The 14742-nt window shown below is 51.9% G+C and overlaps 1 protein-coding gene across 11 annotated transcripts in view; it reads left to right on the top strand.

The window, feature by feature from the left end:
• ARFIP2 (ARF interacting protein 2) overlaps positions 1-14742 on the top strand; it is a 294672-nt gene that overhangs the window by 12057 nt on the left and 267873 nt on the right. For 2 of the 11 annotated variants that reach the window (XM_078658728.1, XM_078658731.1), the window contains exon 1: positions 3480-3619. The exons of 6 other annotated variants lie outside the window; for them this stretch is intronic. The gene's annotated coding sequence lies outside the window, so the exon portion shown is untranslated. Of the gene's footprint in view, positions 1-3374; positions 3620-14742 lie in introns of those variants that run through there. 3 more of the 11 variants (XM_078658735.1, XM_078658737.1, XM_078658733.1) reach the window with 3 other exon arrangements.

Below are 14742 nucleotides of genomic sequence, written 5' to 3'. Positions count from 1 at the left end.
GGCGGCCTGGCTGGGGTTCGCTGAGCTGGCCGGAGGGTGCTGGCTCAGGGAAGCGGCGAGCTGGTCGGCTGTGATCTTGTTCCAGCTTCTTCGGGCAACCTGTTGCTGGTGGTGGTGGATCGTCGTTCTTCTGAAGGTGAAGTGGACGCAGCTGTGGTCCGTCCAGTGGAGAGTTGTGGCGTGGCTGAAGGCGATGTCTTTGCTGGATGAGAAGACGGCGTCGAGTGTGTGTCCGGCGAGGTGGGTGGGGGTGGACACCAGCTGCTTGAGTCCAAGGTTGGCGAGGTTGGCGAGCAGGGTGCTGGTGTTGCAGTCGTTGTTGTTCTCCAGGTGGAAGTTGAAGTCCCCCAGGAGGATGTAGTCATCGGAGGGGAGGGCGTGCGGGCTGACGAAGTCGGCGATGTCCTCGCTGAATTGAGTGCGTGGTCCCGGAGGTCGGTAGATCAGGGTGCCTCTGAGGGTGGTCTTCGGGTCGGTGTGGATCTGGAAATGCAGGTGTTCGGCGGAGGGTGGGGTGTTGTCGGTGCTGGTCGTGATGCGGATGGTGTTCTTGTGGATGATGGCGATGCCTCCTCCCACCTGGTTGGCGTTGCGGTCCCTCCGGGTGATCTTGTAGCCTTCTGGGATGGAGATGGCGATGTCGGGCGCTGAGGAGGCGTTCATCCAGGTCTCCGTGATGAAGGCAACGTCAGGGGCTGTGGTGTCGAGGAGGTTCCAGAGTTCGATGGCGTGTCTGTGGACGGAGCGGGTGTTGAGCAGGATGCACTTGAGGTGGTTGCTGCTGGTGTTCGGCTTGGCAGGTGCTGGTGTCGGGCAGGTCCGGATGCAGGTGAACTTGCAGGTGTAGTAGCTGAAGGGTCCGTGGACGCGTCGTGGGGAGGCTCTGCAACATCCCGGGACTCGGCCGGTGTTGAGTGCGATGAGGGAGGCGGCGGAGTACGACAGGCGGGTCGGTCGGGGTCCTCGAGGGCCAGGGGTCCTGGCGCTGGGCGCGGTCCGGTCGCGGACGGGCGCAGACGGGCTTACCTTTGGCGCGCCTTCGGCGCACAATCGGCGCGCCCGCTGCGCGTGACCGCTGCGCGTTCGCACGGTCGCCATATATGGCGAAGTGCGCGGGTGGGCGGAGCAGCTGGGAGGCGGGAGCGGGGAGGGAACAGAAGGAAAAAAGGGGCGGGTCAGCGGTGGTGGCGGGAAGCGGGGAGCGGGGAGGGAAGACGGAGGGCGGTAACAGGCGGGAAAAAACAGGCAATACGGCGGAAAAAGCAACAATTAACACAGATACAATTCTACAGGCAGAACGGCGGAAAAACAACAATTAACACAAATACAATCTGCACAGTGAACCAGGGGCACAGGGAGAGGAGCGCTGATCACGGACCACGCCGCTCGAGGGAGGGGGCGTGGTCACGAGCCGGCAGTCGGGCAGCGAGGCACAAAGGGAGGAGAGGCACACGCAGCAGCTGGTGGCCGTGCGGCGCGGGGGTGTCCTAAAACTAGGACACACTCACCTGCGTCGCACGGTCGCCATATATGGCCAAGTGCGCGGGTGGGCGGAGCAGCTGGGAGGCGGGAGCGGGGAGGGAACAGAAGGAAAAAAGGGGCGGGGTCAGCGGTGGTGGCGGGAAGCGGGGAGCGGGGAGGGAAGACGGAGGGCGGTAACAGGCGGGAAAAAACAGGCAATACGGCGGAAAAAGCAACAATTAACACAGATACAATTCTACAGGCAGAACGGCGGAAAAACAACAATTAACACAAATACAATCTGCACAGTGAACCAGGGGCACAGGGAGAGGAGCGCTAATCACGGACCACGCCGCTCGAGGGAGGGGGCGTGGTCACGAGCCGGCAGTCGGGCAGCGAGGCACAAAGGGAGGAGAGGCACACGCAGCAGCTGGTGGCCGTGCGGCGCGGGGGTGTCCTAAAACTTGCTTTCCGTGTCTGTGGGAGTGCAGCAGGAACCGGGTGCCCTCAGCAGGTAGGGGGCAGGACTCAGGAGGCACTTTGCCTCAATCCCTTTCATCCTCCTTTCCACTCACACCGAGAGGCAAACCCTGGAGACAGCTCCTGCCTCCCTGTGGGAATCAGGGGTGGGAGAGGGGTGTGTAAAACCGGGTGCCCTCAGGAGGTATAAGGCAGGGTGCACCTTTGCGCCACTCCCTCCCTTTGCCGCCGCCTTTGCACACGCTCCAAGAGGCCGGCCCTGGAGAAGACTCCTGCCTCCCTGTGGGAACCAAGGCGAGTCACAGGTGTGTGTGTGTGTATGTGTTTGTGTGTGGAGCAGGAACCACGCACCCGGTGCCTTCTGGAGGTAGATGGCAGGATGCCCTCTGCCACCTCCTTTCCATACACGATGAGAGGCAGGCCCTGGAGACGACTCCTGCCTCCCTGTGGGAACCAAGGCGAGTCACAGGTGTGTGTGTGTGTGTGTGTGTGTGTGTAGCAGGAACCACGCACCGTCTGCCTTCTGGAGGTATAAGGCAGGATGCCCTTTGCCCCACTCCCTTTGCCGCCTCCTTTCCACACGCACCGAGAGGCAGGCCCTGGAAACAGCTCCTGTCTCCCTGTGGGAACCAAGGCGAGTCACAGGTGTGTGTGTGAGTGGAGCAGGAACCACGCACCAGGTGCCCTCTGGAGGTAGAGGGTAGAATGCCCCTTTTCCCACTTCTTCACCACCTCCTTTTCACACACAACAAGCGGTAGGCCCTGGAAACATCTCCTGACTCCTGGTGAGAATCAAGACGAGTAACGGGTGTGTAAGTGGAGCAGGAACCATGCACCGGGTGCCCTCAGCAGGTGGAGGGCAGGCTGCCCTTTGCCCCACTCCCTTTGCCACCTTCCTTCCACACACACACCGAGAGGCAGGCCCTGGAAACGACTCCTGCCTCCCCGTGGGAGCCAAGGCGAGTCACAGGTGTGTGTGTGTGTGTTTGTGTGTGGAGCAGGAACCACGCACCCGCTGCCTTCTGGAGGTATAAGGCAGGATGCCCTTTGCCCCACTGCCTCTGCTGCCTCCTTTCCACACACACCGAGAGGCAGGCCCTGGAGATGACTCCTGCCTACCTGTGGGAACCAAGGCGAGTCACAGGTGTGTGTGTGTGTATGTGTTTGTGTGTGGAGCAGGAACCACGCACCCGGTGCCTTCTGGAGGTAGATGGCAGGATGCCCTCTGCCACCTCCTTTCCACACGCACCGAGAGGCAGGCCCTGGAAACAGCTTCTGCCTCCCTGTGGGAACCGAGGCGAGTCACAGGTGTGTGTGTGGAGCAGGAACCACGCACCCGCTGCCTTCTGGAGGTAGATGGCAGGATGCCCTCTGCCACCTCCTTTCCTCACACACCGAGATGTAGGCCCTGGAGCCGACTCCTTCCTCCCTGTGGGAACCGAGGCGAGTCACAGGTGTGTGTGCCAGGCCTGGGCGTGGCGCTTCTAGTTCCTTCCTGCTTCCACCGCCCCCAAGCCTGGTATATTTACCTGGGGAGGCGGAGGAGGGAGGGGAGGCCTGGAATGCGGTCGGGGCAGTCCGGGTTGGAGGGCTCCCTCCCTGGTGTGCTCACATCCAGCGGCGGAGGGCACGGCGCGTCCATGTGTGCAGAGCTGAGCTGGCAGCGGCGCGGGGACAGGTAGGTCTGGGGCCGGGGGCGAGAATTCTGCAAACTCAGTGGCATTTCTGTTCGGAAGGACAGTGTCGCAGCCAGGCGCATATGTTCCCGAGACCATTAAGGTGTGCGATGGTGGCACCCCTGGGCTCCGCTGCCCACCAGGTCCCATTCTTAAACCCTCAGAACGGCTGCCACCTCCAAGGCCGCTTCGGCTGGGGGTGAGCCCCCGTGCCAGCGTGACAGGTCTCAGGAGCGCGCCCAGAGCGTGGGAAGATGAAGTGACAGATGTTGGGGTTCAGACGGCTGCCCCAGGCCACGTAGGTGCCCGGGGTGGCGTGGACGGACAGGTTGGATCTCCCCCAAGTGTCTGCTGACTCCTGGGGTGTTTCCGGCCTACATCCGGTGCTGGGAAGTCCATGTAGTGAGGGTACCGGCTGCCGGGTGTCTCCTGAAGAGCTCTGGGTGACGTCTCTTAAACGTGTTGGTTGTCGCTTGTGGATCAGACTGTCCCTGCTTGCAGCACACAGCTCTCAGACTGGCTTCACCACGGTTGCTACCTGTGCACCTGTGATGTACCCACGAGTGGAAACGGGCGCACGCTCCATTTCTCAGCTCTCTTTCATGCAGGCGCTAGAACAGCTCTCTTTCATGCAGGCGCTAGAACAGCTCTCTTTCATTCGAGCGCTAGAACAGCTCTCTTTCATTCGAGCGCTAGAACAGCTCTCTTTCATGCAGGCGCTAGAACAGCTCTCTTTCATCCGAGCGCTAGAACAGCTCTCTTTCATCCGAGCGCTAGAACAGCTCTCTTTCATGCAGGCGCTAGAACAGCTCTCTTTCATCCGAGCGCTAGAACAGCTCTCTTTCATTCGAGCGCTAGAACAGCTCTCTTTCATGCAGGCGCTAGAACAGCTCTCTTTCATCCGAGCGCTAGAACAGCTCTTTCATACAAACTCTAGAACAGCTCTCTTTCATGCGAGCGCTAGAACAGCTCTCTTTCATGCGAGCGCTAGAATAGCTTTCATTCAAGCTCCAGAACAGCTATTTCATTCAAGCTCCAGAACAGCTATTTCATTCAAGCTCCAGAACAGCTTTCATTCGAGCTCCAGAACAGTTCTTTCATTCGAGCTTTAAAACAACTTTCATTCGCGCTCCAAAACAGTTTTCATTCGAGCTTCCAGAACAGCTCTTTCATTCGAGCTCCAGAACAGCTTTCATTCGAGCTCCAGAACAGCTCTTTCATTCGAGCTCCGGAACAACTTTCATTCGAGCTCCAGAACCGCTCTTTCATTCGAGTTCCAGAACCACTCTTTCATTTGAGCTCCAGCACAGCTTACATTCGAGCTCCAGAACAGCTTACATTCGAGCTCCAGAACAGCTTTCATTCGAGCTCCAGATCAGCTTTCTTTCGAGCTCCAGATCAGCTCTTTCATTCGAGCTCCAGATCAGCTCTTTCATTCGAGCTCCAGATCAGCTCTTTCATTCGAGCTCCAGAACAGCTTTCATTCGAGCTCCAGAACAGCTTTCATTCGAGCTCCAGAACAGCTCTTTCATTCGAGCTCCAGAACAGCTCTTTCATTCGAGCTCCAGAACAGCTCTTTCATTCGAGCTCCAGAACAGCTCTTTCATTCGAGCTCCAGAACAGCTCTTTCATTCGAGCTCCAGAACAGCTTTCATTCGAGCTCCAGAACAGCTCTTTCATTCGAGCTCCAGAACAGCTCTTTCATTCGAGCTCCAGAACAGCTCTTTCATTCGAGCTCCAGAACAGCTCTTTCATTCGAGCTCCAGAACAGCTCTTTCATTCGAGCTCCAGAACAGCTCTTTCATTCGAGCTCCAGAACAGCTCTTTCATTCGAGCTCCAGAACAGCTTTCATTCGAGCTCCAGAACAGCTTTCATTCGAGCTCCAGAACAGCTCTTTCATTCGAGCTCCAGAACAGCGCTTTCATTTGAGCTCCAGAACAGCTTTCATTTGAGCTCCAGAACAGCTCCTTCATTTGAGCTCCAGAACAGCTCCTTCATTTGAGCTCCAGAACAGCTCCTTCATTTGAGCTCCAGAACAGCTTTCATTTGAGCTCCAGAACAGCTTTCATTTGAGCTCCAGAACAGCTCTTTCATTCGAGCTCCAGAACAGCTCTTTCATTCGAGTCCAGAACAGCTCTTTCATTTGAGCTCCAGAACAGCTCTTTCATTCGAGCTCCAAAACAGCTCTTTCATTCGAGCTCCAAAACAGCTCTTTCATTCGAGCTCCAGAACAGCTTTCATTCGAGCTCCAGAACAGCTCTTTCATTTGAGCTCCAGAACAGCTCTTTCATTTGAGCTCCAGAACAGCTTTCATTCCTGCTCCAGAACAGCTTTCATTCCTGCTCCAGAACAGCTCTTTCATTCGAGCTCCAGAACAGCTCTTTCATTCGAGCTCCAGAACAGCTCTTTCATTCGAGCTCCAGAACAGCTTTCATTTGAGCTCCAGAACAGCTTTTTCATTCGAGCTCCAGAACAGCTTTCATTTGAGCTCCAGAACAGCTTTCATTTGAGCTCCAGAACAGCTTTCATTTGAGCTCCAGAATAGCTTTCATTCGAGCTCCAGAACAGCTTTCATTCGAGCTCCAGAACAGCTCTTTCATTTGAGCTCCAGAACAGCTTTCATTCGAGCTCCAGAACAGCTTTCATTCGAGCTCCAGAACAGCTTTCATTCGAGCTCCAGAACAGCTTTCATTCCTGCTCCAGAACAGCTCTTTCATTCGAGCTCCAGAACAGCTCTTTCATTCGAGCTCCAGAACAGCTCTTTCATTCGAGCTCCAGAACAGCTCTTTCATTCGAGCTCCAGAACAGCTCTTTCATTCGAGCTCCAGAACAGCTTTCATTCGAGCTCCAGAACAGCTTTCATTTGAGCTCCAGAACAGCTTTCATTTGAGCTCCAGAACAGCTTTCATTTGAGCTCCAGAACAGCTCTTTCATTTGAGCTCCAGAACAGCTCTTTCATTCGAGCTCCAGAACAGCTTTTTCATTCGAGCTCCAGAACAGCTTTTTCATTCGAGCTCCAGAACAGCTTTTTCATTCGAGCTCCAGAACAGCTCTTTCATTTGAGCTCCAGAACAGCTTTTATTTGAGCTCCAGAACATCTTTCATTTGAGCTCCAGAACAGCTCTTTCATTTGAGCTCCAGAACAGCTCTTTCATTTGAGCTCTAGAATAGCTTTCATTTGAGCGCCAGAACAGCTCTTTCATTCGAGCGCCAGAACAGCTCTTTCAGTTGAGCGCCAGAACAGCTCTTTCATTTGAGCGCCAGAACAGCTCTTTCATTCGAGCGCCAGAACAGCTCTTTCATTCGAGCGCCAGAACAGCTCTTTCAGTTGAGCGCCAGAACAGCTCTTTCATTTGAGCGCCAGAAAAGCTCTTTCATTCGAGCGCCAGAACAGCTCTTTCATTCGAGCGCCAGAACAGCTCTTTCATTCGAGCGCCAGAACAGCTCTTTCATTCGAGCTCCAGAACAGCTCTTTCATTTGAGCTCCAGAACAGCTTTCATTTGAGCTCCAGAACAGCTTTCATTTGAGCTCCAGAACAGCTTTCATTTGAGCTCCAGAACAGCTCTTTCATTCGAGCTCCAGAACAGCTCTTTCATTCGAGCTCCAGAACAGCTCTTTCATTCGAGCTCCAGAACAGCTTTTTCATTCGAGCTCCAGAATAGCTTTTTCATTCGAGCTCCAGAACAGCTCTTTCATTTGAGCTCCAGAACAGCTTTTATTTGAGCTCCAGAACAACTTTCATTTGAGCTCCATAACAGCTCTTTCATTTGAGCTCCAGAACAGCTCTTTCATTTGAGCTCTAGAATAGCTTTCATTTGAGCGCCAGAACCGCTCTTTCATTCGAGCTCCAGAACAGCTCTTTCATTCGAGCTCCAGAACAGCTTTCATTTGAGCTCCAGAACAGCTTTCATTTGAGCTCCAGAACAGCTTTCATTTGAGCTCCAGAACAGCTTTTTCATTCGAGCTCCAGAACAGCTTTCATTTGAGCTCCAGAACAGCTTTCATTTGAGCTCCAGAATAGCTTTCATTTGAGCTCCAGAACAGCTCTTTCATTCGAGCTCCAGAACAGCTCTTTCATTCGAGCTCCAGAACAGCTTTTTCATTCGAGCTCCAGAACAGCTCTTTCATTTGAGCTCCAGAACAGCTTTTATTTGAGCTCCAGAACAACTTTCATTTGAGCTCCAGAACAGCTCTTTCATTTGAGCTCCAGAACAGCTCTTTCATTTGAGCTCCAGAACAGCTTTCATTTGAGCTCTAGAATAGCTTTCATTTGAGCGCCAGAACAGCTCTTTAATTCGAGCGCCAGAACAGCTCTTTCAGTTGAGCGCCAGAACAGCTCTTTCATTTGAGCGCCAGAACAGCTCTTTCATTCGAGCGCCAGAACAGCTCTTTCATTCGTGCGCCAGAACTGCTCTTTCATTCGAGCTCCAGAACTGCTCTTCCATTCGTGCTCCAGAACAGCTCTTTCATTCGTGCTCCAGAACAGCTCTTTCATTCGTGCTCCAGAACAGCTTTCATTCGAGCTCCAGAACAGCTCCTTCATTCGAGCTCCAGAGCAGCTTTCATTTGAGCTCCAAAACAGCTTTCATTTGTGCTCCAGATCAGCTTTCATTTGTGCTCCAGAACAGCTCTTTCATTTGTGCTCCAGAACAGCTCTTTCATTTGAGCTCCAGAACAGCTTTCATTTGAGCTCCAGAACAGCTTTCATTTGTGCTCCAGAACAGCTCTTTCATTTGAGCTCCAGAACAGCTTTCATTCGAGCTCCAGAACAGCTCTTTCATTCGAGCTCCAGAACAGCTTTCATTCCTGCTCCAGAACAGCTCTTTCATTCGAGCTCCAGAACAGCTCTTTCATTCGAGCTCCAGAACAGCTTTTTCATTCGAGCTCCAGAACAGCTTTTTCATTCGAGCTCCAGAACAGCTCTTTCATTCGAGCTCCAGAACAGCTCTTTCATTCGAGCTCCAGAACAGCTCTTTCATTCGAGCGCCAGAACAGCTCTTTCATTCGAGCGCCAGAACAGCTCTTTCATTCGAGCTCCAGAGCAGCTTTCATTGGAGCTCCAGAACAGCTTTCATTTGTGCTCCAGAACAGCTCTTTCATTTGAGCTCCAGAACAGCTTTCATTTGAGCTCCAGAACAGCTCTTTCATTTGAGCTCCAGAACAGCTCTTTCATTTGAGCTCCAGAACAGCTCTTTCATTTGAGCTCCAGAACAGCTCTTTCATTTGAGCTCCAGAACAGCTCTTTCATTCGAGCTCCAGAACAGCTCTTTCATTCCTGCTCCAGAACAGCTCTTTCATTCCTGCTCCAGAACAGCTCTTTCATTCGAGCTCCAGAACAGCTCTTTCATTCGAGCTCCAGAACAGCTCTTTCATTCGAGCTCCAGAACAGCTCTTTCATTCGAGCTCCAAACAGCTCTTTCATTTGAGCTCCAGAACAGCTCTTTCATTTGAGCTCCAGAACAGCTCTTTCATTCGAGCTCCAGAACAGCTCTTTCATTCGAGCTCCAGAACAGCTCTTTCATTCGAGCTCCAGAACAGCTCTTTCATTCGAGCTCCAGAACAGCTCTTTCATTCGAGCTCCAGAACAGCCCTTTCATTCGAACTCCAGAACAGCTCTTTCATTCCAGCTCCAGAACAGCTCTAGTACAGCTCTCTATTCTGCATGCAAGCTCTAGAACAGCTCTTTTCAGCGTGCAATCTCCAGAGCAGCTTTCTGTTCTCCGTAATGTTGCTAACAAGGGTTTGTGTGTGTAGAAATACATTCTTATTAGTAAAGCCAACCCCAAACACTATGTCACATTTTAAATCCAGAGTGTGTGCTTCTCCAGACCGAGCGCTCTTAAAAGATGCTGCCTACCAGCATGGATGACGTGACTCCTGCATCTTATAGTCCTCATTGTCTTTAATACCATTAACTATACTCGGATTTACACACTATAATTCATTGACTCTGTATAATGAGAGTGTGATGTAAAGTGCTCTGACACCTTACGCTGGCATGAGTAGCGCTGTAAAGCAGGTAAAATACATGTCAGAGAGGGGCTACAGAGAGAGAGATGAAGGGCACTGTTGGAGGGTGTTAGTGAAGGAATCCATTGAGAAGACGGTCATGGGGGCTGGGGGGGGGGAGAGGTGCCAATAAAGATTGTTGCATCGGGTGCCACCAGAGCTATAGCAAGCCCTGTGGTTAGCCACATGCTTGCCATGGGAGAATCTTGAGGAAGATGGTTCTATCCAATGTCCTCAATCCTGCTGGCTGGGTGATTGGGAGGACCACTCTGTGTTCCTTTGTGTCGAACCTGACCCAAGAAGCTTAATACCTTGTGAGGGGTCCATCCAGACCATATTCATAATCAGACTTTTGAAGGAAGACCTCTTCCACCTTCATGTTGTTCTCTGTCTGAAACCTGGGCAGGGAGAAGATCATCGAGTGGTCCAGATATCAATGAGCGTGGACATCACTGTCCTGCAGGAACTCTGCGTAGGGGTCAACTGCTTGGTAAAGACATCTGATGCCTCCTTTAGGCCATCCAGCAGGAAGCAGAAGTGAAAGGGTAGAATGTGAACTGTCAATCGCAGAATGCACTGCTGTCTTCCATATCAAAACAGGGGCACAGACGAGTCTCCGATCCAAAGTAACCATGAATTCAGCTCGTTTGAATTTTCTGCACTCAGTGCATCTTGAAATGGATTGTTTTGACCCTTTTAATTGCCCTTTTCAGGTCCAGCACAGGTCTAATGCTCTGTGGCACCTTTGTCACGTATAAGATGATTATTTAAACACCGCTGTGTGCTACTGAAAGAATTGTTTTATTATGAAGCAGGAAATTTTCACTTATTTTTTTAGGGGGGACAGCAGAATGGATAAACCTTAAATCTAGAGCAGTGGAGGGTAATCCAATGCTACACCTTCCTGTATATATAATTCCCACCCGTGTGAAACGCTAATCCCCCTGGCTTTCAGAAAGTTTAATCTATAACATCCCACTGGATAGGAAGTCTACGCCCCCTGCAGTCCACAATGAGATTGCCCTGGTCCTGTGGAGGGAAGAGCTAACTCCTGGCCCGTGGACCTGATCTACAAACAACTTTCGTCTCGAACCGGAAGGTTGATGTAGAACCCTTATACTAGGTGCTTCGGGGAAGTCGCAGCTATTTTAACCCTCTTACCCCTCTGTATTTGGGCTTTGAGCTTGTCATGCACTGGAAGAACCAAATCTGGAGACTGCACACTTTGGGTAAAGATTACAGAATTCCAGCCCCTCTCCGGCTCCCTATCCATGAAGCTCAAATTCTATCTCTAATGGCCCTGGATAGGCCTGTCTCCTCTGAGGGCCCAGATACCCAGCTGCTTGTTATTCATGCAGGTTCTAGGTATGACCAGCTAGATCAGATGTGTCATGTTTAGTTACTGCATGTCTTCTGTTCCACACTTTTCTACTTGTGTTTTCTGCTGACAATGTTTTTGTTATAGTCTTTTCTGGCAGTCGTTGCATGTCCCGATCTCTTCCAGCTTCTTTTGAGTGAAGTTGGGGGCACCCTGTGAGAAGTGATGGGGTTTTTGCCTTGGTTTAACCCCTAAGCGCTCAGAATCAATGGAGGATTTGCTCACAATATTTTTAGGTCTCGGCCTATTTCCATTCCGCAGGAATGGAATAGGACGAGTCTATAGCAGTGAAACCAAGAGTTTCACCATGAGCCCAAAAAAGAGGTTTTTCACGAGTGCATGTGCTCTCGTGCACGAGCTTGCCCGAGCCTTCTGCCTGCCTCCTGCCTTGAAGGCAATCTGCTTCTCCGCCCTCTGCTGTTCCCTCCCACTCGCTCGCACATCAAAGGCTGCTCACTGAAACACCATATGCCTGCTCCCCACCCCCGCCCCCCACCAGACTTCATTGGAATGTGCTACGTGCATTCTCCCCTCCCTTTCAGCCCTTTTAGCCTCTTTAGCACCTCCCCTCTCTCTCCCGCACACAGCCTTACTTGGATTTGCAGTCTCAGCTTCCCTTAGTGGTAGGCATTCCATGGTTTGCTGCTGGAATGCAAGTGTTCATGTCTCCAACAGTCTCTGTTTACAAGTAGCAGGTAATTGTGCACAGTGTCTCTCTATGGAGAATCCACGAGTTGTGCAATGTCTGCTTCTCACAGTAGAAGGCACTGTAAGTGATTGTGTCGTGAGCGATAGCATGCCCTGTAGCCTATGCTTTTCTTAATATCAGTCCTTATATGAAATGGTACACGTGTGCCATGAGTCTGACTCCTTAGGTAATGGCGCACAACTGCTTTCTGTGGATAGTTCACAAGTTTTGCAGTGTCTGCTTTTCACAGTAGGAGGCCGACTGATGTATGATCAGGCCCGTGATTACACCGTTTTTCCACATAATTGCTGATATGCCGCATTTGTCACATAATCCATCGGCTACTGCATAATTTGTATTTTTACAACCATTGAAGTGCCACTCCTCCCGTCCCAACCTCGTCGGGATTTCATTTGCTTCACATTGAGAGAATTTTTTGCTTCACATTAGGAGCATTTTGCATGCCGCTGCATGCTCATTGAAGTTATTTCCTCACACCCCTGCTGCTTCGCATTTAGAGCCTCCCCTCCACACGATATGCATGCTTTCCCTTTAGCACTGATACAGTACAACAAAGGCAGGAAGTCACGGAAACCCTCCCTTGGGCACAGCCATTGCATGTAAACTGCCTCGGATGCGGGAGCAGTGCACATTTCCCAAAGTCTTAATCCTAAAAAAAAAAAAACATCTGTACAGTCAGAGCCCTGTACTTTCAAAGAGAGCGCAGTGGTGTGATGCTGGCTTACACACAGCATCATGCCGAGCTGCACATTTTCTGCTTCTTTTATTGCACTTGCGGAAGTCTGCTGCTCACTTTGTAACTGGTGAGAAAAGTTTTTTTTTCTAATCAGAAGACCCCGCCACCAGCATTCGCAGCTAAATCATTTACCGTTCATTTGCATGAAAAACGATTTTTGTCCCGCCTTCTCCAAGTTTCATCTAACTGCATTGCCGATGGTTTTATCCCACCAGCTCCTCTTCCTTTTTTCCACAAATGGGTTGTATTTGGCCGAGTGTTGGGTAGAGTCAAGAAAACGGGGTTCCAGTTCCGACGCTTGGCTCAACTATGTGATCCTGGGCAAAATCTTCTCCAGGTTCTTTATTTGGCAAAACCGGGAGAGATGAGAAACTGACTGAACAGACCATAAAGTGCAATACTTTGTCATTTATTCTGAGAGGTGCCTCACAGAATAAATGATACATTAAGTATTTTACGTGAGATTGACATGTCACCCCCATCATGGGCACCTTTAAACTGGGCAATAGTAGCATTTGTTGTTTAGTGCGCTTGAAAACGGCACAATTATGGCAATATGCGCTTTGAGTTTTAGTATTGCTCTGTTATTACACATGTCCCCCTGGCCTCAACACACGGAGCAGTTGCCTGCATGATGCCGTGTGCAAATTAAATGATGCTCAGTGCAGGTCTGGTTGTAGTTTCTGTATTTGTGGAACAACTTTTTACTTGAATAATTGCGTTGCTGATGCTTTCAGTCCACCAGCTCCTCTTTTTTCCACAAATGGGTTGGATTTGTCGAAGTATTGAGTAGTGTCAAGAAAACGACGTTCCCGTCCCGACTCCAACGCTTGACTGAACTATGTGATCCTGGGCAAAACATAATTCTCCTGGTTCTTTAATAGGCTAGGCCAATATCCGTACTCAGAACGCACACACATACAAACACACATAGAAACATACACACAAGCTCACAACAACACACACACTTACAAAAGACTTACACTCACACCCACCCACTCACTCACCCTCACATCCTCACTCACCCTCACCCCATCACACACCCTCACACACACTCACACCCTCACACACCACTCAGCCTCACACCCTCACACACCACTCAGCCTCACACCCTCGCACACCACTCAGCCTCACACCCTCGCAACACCTCACCCTCACACACCCTCACACCCTCACACACCACTCACCATCACACACCACTCACCATCACACTCCCTCACTCACCATCACACCCTCACCCACCCTCACACCCCCTCACACACCACTCATCACACCCCTCACCCCCTCACTCACCCTCACACACCACACACCACTCACCATCACACCCCCTCACTCACCCCCTCACTCACCCTCACCCACCCTCACCCCCTCACTCACCCTCACACCCTCACCCACCCTCACACCTCCTCAACATCACACACTCTCAGATCCTCACACCCTCACACAACCTCAGTCACCCTATCACCCTCACACAACCTCACACACCCTCAGATCCTAACACACCCTCACACAACCTCAGTCACCCTATCACCCTCACACAACCTCACACAACCTCAGTCACCCTATCACCCTCACACAACTTCAGTCACCCTATCACCCTCACACAACTTCAGTCACCCTATCACCCTCACACACCCTCAGTCACCCTATCACCCTATCACCCTCACACAACCTCAGTCACAATATCACCCTCACACACCCTCACACAACCTCAGTCACCCTATCACCCTCACACAACCTGTCACCCTATCACCTTCAAACACCCTCACACAACCTCAGTCACCCTATCACCCTCACACAACCTCAGTCACCCTATCATCCTCACTCAACCTCAGTCACCCTATCACCCTCACACAACCTCAGTCACCCTATCACCCTCACACAACCTCAGTCACCCTATCACCCTCACACACCCTCACACACCCTCACACAACCTCAGTCACCCTATCACCCTCACACAACCTCAGTCACCCTATCACCCTCACTCAACCTCAGTCACCCTATCACCCCCACTCACCCTCACCCCCACCCTCTCACCCCCTCACATCCACACACCCTCACCCCCTCACATCCACACCCCCTCACATCCACACCCCCTCACCCCCTCACCCACTGACCCTCACATCCACACCCTCACCCCTCACCCCCACCCCTCACCGCCCCACCCCCCAACTCCACCCCTCCAACTCCACCCCTCCAACTCCACCCCCCCAACTCCACCCCCCCAACTCCACCCCCCCAACTCCACCCCCCCAACTCCACTCCCCCCAACTCCACTCCCCCCCAACTCC

This window comes from Lissotriton helveticus, chromosome 8 (genome assembly GCF_964261635.1).
Source record: "Lissotriton helveticus chromosome 8, aLisHel1.1, whole genome shotgun sequence".
Taxonomy (NCBI): domain Eukaryota; kingdom Metazoa; phylum Chordata; class Amphibia; order Caudata; family Salamandridae; genus Lissotriton; species Lissotriton helveticus.
The sequence above is the reverse complement of the archived record's forward strand: the minus strand, read 5'-3'. Positions and strand labels throughout refer to the sequence as shown.